Source organism: Leptodactylus fuscus, chromosome 9 (genome assembly GCF_031893055.1).
Source record: "Leptodactylus fuscus isolate aLepFus1 chromosome 9, aLepFus1.hap2, whole genome shotgun sequence".
NCBI lineage: Eukaryota > Metazoa > Chordata > Amphibia > Anura > Leptodactylidae > Leptodactylus > Leptodactylus fuscus.
Window position 1 is genome coordinate 671,634 of NC_134273.1, and position 7,062 is coordinate 678,695.

A 7,062-nucleotide genomic window follows, 5' to 3' on the forward strand; every position below is an offset into this window, starting at 1 on the left:
TAGTCAGCGCGCAGTACAACTTCTCATGTGTATAGTCAGCGCGCAGTACAACTTCTCATGTGTATATAGTCAGCGCGCAGTACAACTTCTCATGTGTATAGTCAGCGCGCAGTACAACTTCTCATGTGTATAGTCAGCGCGCAGTACAACTTCTCATGTGTATAGTCAGCGCGCAGTACAACTTCTCATGTGTATAGTCAGCGCGCAGTACAACTTCTCATGTGTATATAGTCAGCGCGCAGTACAACTTCTCATGTGTGTATAGTCAGCGCGCAGTACAACTTCTCATGTGTATAGTCAGCGCGCAGTACAACTTCTCATGTGTATAGTCAGCGCGCAGTACAACTTCTCATGTGTATAGTCAGCGCGCAGTACAACCTCTCATGTGTATAGTCAGCACGCAGTACAACTTCTCATGTGTATAGTCAGCGCGCAGTACAACTCCTCATGTGTATATAGTCAGCGCGCAGTACAACTTCTCATGTGTATATAGTCAGCGCGCAGTACAACTTCTCATGTGTATATAGTCAGCGCGCAGTACAACTTCTCATGTGTATAGTCAGCGCGCAGTACAACTTCTCATGTGTATATAGTCAGCGCGCAGTACAACTTCTCATGTGTATAGTCAGCGCGCAGTACAACTTCTCATGTGTATAGTCAGCGCGCAGTACAACTTCTCATGTGTATAGTCAGCGCGCAGTACAACTTCTCATGTGTGTATAGTCAGCGCGCAGTACAACTTCTCATGTGTGTATAGTCAGCGCGCAGTACAACTTCTCATGTGTGTATAGTCAGCGCGCAGTACAACTTCTCATGTGTATAGTCAGCGCGCAGTACAACTTCTCATGTGTATATAGTCAGCGCGCAGTACAACTCCTCGTGTGTATAGTCAGCGCACAGTCCAACTTCTCGTGTGTATAGTGAGCGCGCAGTACAACTTCTCATGTGTATAGTCAGCGCACAGTACAACTGCTCATATGTATAGTCAGCGCACAGTACAAATTCTCATGTGTATAGTCAGCGCACAGTACAACTTCTCATGTGTATAGTCAGCGCACAGTACAACTTCTCATGTGTATAGTCAGCGCACAGTACAACTTCTCATGTGTATAGTCAGCGCGCAGTACAACTTCTCATGTGTATATAGTCAGCGCGCAGTACAACTTCTCGTGTATATAGTCAGCGCACAGTACAACTTCTCGTGTGTATAGTCAGCGCGCAGTACAACTTCTCATGTGTATAGTCAGCGCGCAGTACAACTTCTCATGTGTATAGTCAGCGCAGTACAACTTCTCATGTGTATAGTCAGCGCGCAGTACAACTTCTCATGTGTATAGTCAGCGTGCAGTACAACTTCTCATGTGTATAGTCAGCGCACAGTACAACTTCTCATGTGTATAGTCAGCGCACAGTACAACTTCTCATGTGTATAGTCAGCGCGCAGTACAACTTCTCATGTGTATAGTCAGCGCGCAGTACAAATTCTCATGTGTATAGTCAGCGCGCAGTACAACTTCTCATGTGTATAGTCAGCGCGCAGTACAACTTCTCATGTGTATAGTCAGCGCACAGTACAACTTCTCATGTGTATAGTCAGCGCGCAGTACAACCTCTCATGTGTATAGTCAGCGCGCAGTACAACTCCTCATGTGTATAGTCAGCGCACAGTACAACTTCTCATGTGTATAGTCAGCGCACAGTACAACTTCTCATGTGTATAGTCAGCGCGCAGTACAACTCCTCATGTGTATAGTCAGCGCGCAGTACAACTCATGTGTATAGTTAGCGCGCAGTACAACTTCTCATGTGTATAGTCAGCGCGCAGTACAACTTCTCGTGTGTATAGTCAGCGCACAGTACAACTTCTCATGTGTATAGTCAGCGCGCAGTACAACTTCTCATGTGTATAGTCAGCGCGCAGTACAACTTCTCATGTGTATAGTCAGCGCACAGTACAACTTCTCATGTGTATAGTCAGCGCGCAGTACAACTTCTCATGTGTATAGTCAGCGCACAGTACAACTTCTCATGTGTATAGTCAGCGCGCAGTACAAATTCTCATGTGTATAGTCAGAGCGCAGTACAACTTCTCATGTGTATATAGTCAGCGCACAGTACAACTTCTCATGTGTATATAGTCAGCGCGCAGTACAACTACTCATGTGTATATAGTCAGCGCACAGTACAACTTCTCATGTGTATAGTCAGCGCGCAGTACAACTTCTCATGTGTATAGTCAGCGCGCAGTACAACTTCTCATGTGTATAGTCAGCGCGCAGTACAACTTCTCATGTGTATAGTCAGCGCACAGTACAACTTCTCATGTGTATAGTCAGCGCGCAGTACAACCTCTCATGTGTATAGTCAGCGCGCAGTACAACTCCTCATGTGTATAGTCAGCGCACAGTACAACTTCTCATGTGTATAGTCAGCGCACAGTACAACTTCTCATGTGTATAGTCAGCGCACAGTACAACTCCTCATGTGTATAGTCAGCGCGCAGTACAACTTCTCATGTGTATAGTTAGCGCGCAGTACAACTTCTCATGTGTATAGTCAGCGCGCAGTACAACTTCTCATGTGTATAGTCAGCGCGCAGTACAACTTCTCGTTTGTATAGTCAGCGCGCAGTACAACTTCTCATGTGTATAGTCAGCGCGCAGTACAACTTCTCATGTGTATAGTCAGCGCACAGTACAACTCCTCATGTGTATAGTCAGCGCACAGTACAACTCCTCATGTGTATAGTCAGCGCACAGTACAACTTCTCATGTGTATAGTCAGCGCACAGTACAACTTCTCATGTGTATAGTCAGCGCGCAGTACAACTTCTCATGTGTATATAGTCAGCGCGCAGTACAACTCCTCATGTGTATAGTCAGCGCACAGTACAACTCCTCATGTGTATAGTCAGCGCACAGTACAACTTCTCATGTGTATAGTCAGCGCGCAGTACAACTCCTCATGTGTATAGTCAGCGCACAGTACAACTTCTCATGTGTATATTCAGCGCACAGTACAACTTCTCATGTGTATATTCAGCGCACAGTACGACTTCTCATGTGTATAGTCAGCGCGCAGTACATCTTCTCATGTGTATAGTCAGCGCGCAGTACAACTTCTCATGTGTATATAGTCAGCGCGCAGTACAACTTCTCATGTGTATAGTCAGCGCGCAGTACAACTTCTCATGTGTATAGTCAGCGCACAGTACAACTTCTCGTGTGTATAGTCAGCGCGCAGTACAACTTCTCATGTGTGTATAGTCAGCGCGCAGTACAACTTCTCATGTGTATAGTCAGCGCGCAGTACAACTTCTCAAGTGTATATAGTCAGCGCGCAGTACAACTTCTCATGTGTATAGTCAGCGCGCAGTACATCTTCTCATGTGTATATTCAGCGCACAGTACGACTGATAGTCCTGAGTACCCTCGGTGGTGGCAGCCCAAGGGAAAAAGGACATTGGGGACCTCCTGCTTCGGCAGTTGGTCCATTGGCACTCGACCCCACTCGGTCACCTTTTGGTCCTTGTGGGGAAGAGTTAGTCAGGAACCCCCTTCCCTTTAGGGAAAGGGTGCGTTTTTTTTGGCAAGCATCCTGGGCACATTTTTTTTATTGTGGCACCCACGCTTTTTTCGTGCACTTGGTGTGATTGATTTGGCACAGACGGAGACCTAAAAAAAAAAAAAAAAAGTATATAACCTGTATATATCCTGTATATATCCTGTATATAACCTGTATATAATCCTGTATATATCCTGTATATAACCTGTATATATCCTGTATATAACCTGTATAAATCCTGCATATAATCCTGTATATATCCTGCATATAACCTGTATATATCCTGTACATAACCTGTATATAATCCTGTATATAACCTGTATAAATCCTGCATATAATCCTGTATATATCCTGCATATAACCTGTATATATCCTGTACATAACCTGTATATAATCCTGTATATAACCTGTATATATCCTGTATATAACCTGTATATATCCTGTATATATCCTGCATATAACCTGTATATAACCTGTATATAACCTGTATATAATCCTGTATATATCCTGTATATAACCTGTATATATCCTGTATATAACCTGTATATATCCTGTATATAACCTGTATATATCCTGCATATAATCCTGTATATATCCTGCATATAACCTGTATATAACCTGTATATAATCCTGTATATATCCTGTATATAACCTGTATATATCCTGTATATATCCTGTATATAACCTGTATATATCCTGCATATAATCCTGTATATATCCTGTATATAACCTGTATATAATCCTGTATATAACCTGTATATATCCTGTATATAACCTGTATATATCCTGTATATATCCTGCATATATCCTGTATATATCCTGTATATAACCTGTATATAATCCTGTATATATCCTGTATATAACCTGTATATATCCTGTATATATCCTGTATATAACCTGTATATATCCTGTATATAACCTGTATATAACCTATATATATCCTGTATATAACCTGTACATAACCTGTATATAGCCTTTATATAACCTGTATATAACCTGTACATAACGTGTATATAACCTGTATATATCCTGTACATAACCTGTATATATCCTGTATATAACTTGTATATAACCTGTACATAACCTGTATATATCCTGTATATATCCTGTATATAACCTGTACATAACCTGTATATATCCTGTACATAACCTGTATATATCCTGTACATAACCTGTATATAACCTGTACATAACCTGTATATATCCTGTACATAACCTGTATATATCCTGTATATAACCTGTACATAACCTGTATATAACCTGTATATATCCTGTATATAACCTGTATATATCCTGTATATAACCTGTATATAATCCTGTATATAACCTGTATATAACCTGTATATATCCTGTATATAACCTGAATATAACCTGTATATATCCTGTATATAACCTGTACATAACCTGTATATAACCTGTACATAACCTGTATATAACCTGTATATAACCTGTATATAACCTGTATATATCCTGCATATAATCCTGTATATATCCTGTATATAACCTGTATATAACCGATATATATCCTGTATATATCCTGTATATAACCTGTATATATCCTGTACATAACCTGTATATAACCTGTATATATCCTGTATATAACCTGTATATAACCTGTATATATCCTGTATATATCCTGTATATAACCTGTATACAGTATATCCTGTACATAACCTGTATATAACCTGTATATAACCTGTATATATCCTGTATATATCCTGTACATAACCTGTATATATCCTGTATATAACCTGTATATATCCTGTATATAACCGATATATATCCTGTATATATCCTGTATATAACCTGTATATAACCTGTATATATCCTGTATATAACCTGTATATATCCTGTATATAACCTGTATATAACCTGTACATATCCTGTATATAACCTGTATATATCCTGTATATAACCTGTATATAACCTATATATATCCTGTATATATCCTGTATATAACCTGTATATAACCTGGATATAACCTGGATATATCCTGTATATAACCTGTATATATCCTGTATATAACCTGTATATATCCTGTATATAACCTGTATATATCCTGTATATATCCTGTATATAACCTGTATATATCCTGTATATATCCTGTATATAACCTGTATATATCCTGTATATAACCTGTATATATCCTGTATATATCCTGTATATAACCTGTATATATCCTGTATATATCCTGTATATAACCTGTATATATCCTGTATATAACCTGTATATATCCTGTATATATCCTGTATATAACCTGTATATATCCTGTATATATCCTGTATATAACCTGTATATATCCTGTATATAACCTGTATATATCCTGTATATATCCTGTATATAACCTGTATATATCCTGTATATATCCTGTATATAACCTGTATATAACCTGTATATAACCTGTATATATCCTGTATATATCCTGCATATATCCTGTATATAACCTGTATATATCCTGTATATAACCTGTATATAACCTGTATATAACCTGTATATATCCTGTATATAACCTGTATATATCCTGTATATATCCTGTATATAACCTGTATATATCCTGTATATAACCTGTCTATATTCTGTATATAACCTGTATATATCCTGTATATAACCTGTATATATCCTGTATATAACCTGTATATATCCTGTATATATCCTGTATATAACCTGTATATATCCTGTATATAACCCGTATATAACCCGTATATATCCTGTACATAACCTGTATATATCCTGTATATATCCTGTATATAACCTGTCTATATTCTGTATATAACCTGTATATATCCTGTATATAACCTGTATATATCCTGTATATAACCTGTATATATCCTGTATATATCCTGTATATAACCTGTATATATCCTGTATATAACCTGTATATAACCTGTATATATCCTGTATATAACCTGTATATATCCTGTATATAACCTGTATATATCCTGTATATAACCTGTATATAACCTGTATATATCCTGTATATAACCTGTATATATCCTGTATATAACCTGTATTTAACCTGGATATATCCTGTATATAACCTGTATATAACCTGTATATATCCTGTATATAACCTGTATATATCCTGTATATAACCTGTATATAACCTGTATATATCCTGTATATAACCTGTATATAACCTGTATATATCCTGTATATAACCTGTATATAACCTGTATATATCCTGTATATAACCTGTATATATCCTGTATATAACCTGTATATAACCTGTATATATCCTGTATATAACCTGTATATATCCTGTATATAACCTGTATATAACCTGTATATATCCTGTATATAACCTGTATATATCCTGTATATAACCTGTATATAACCTCCTCCACTATTTGTAGAGACAGGTTAAACAGACAACTGCTGTATAAATAGTGAGAGGGCAGAAAGTCCAATAAAAGGTAAGAGGGCAATAACATGGGGGGTGGGGGGCAGCAGGGGAATATATCGCCACTGACTGCACGTAATACACAGTATAAGGAGAGT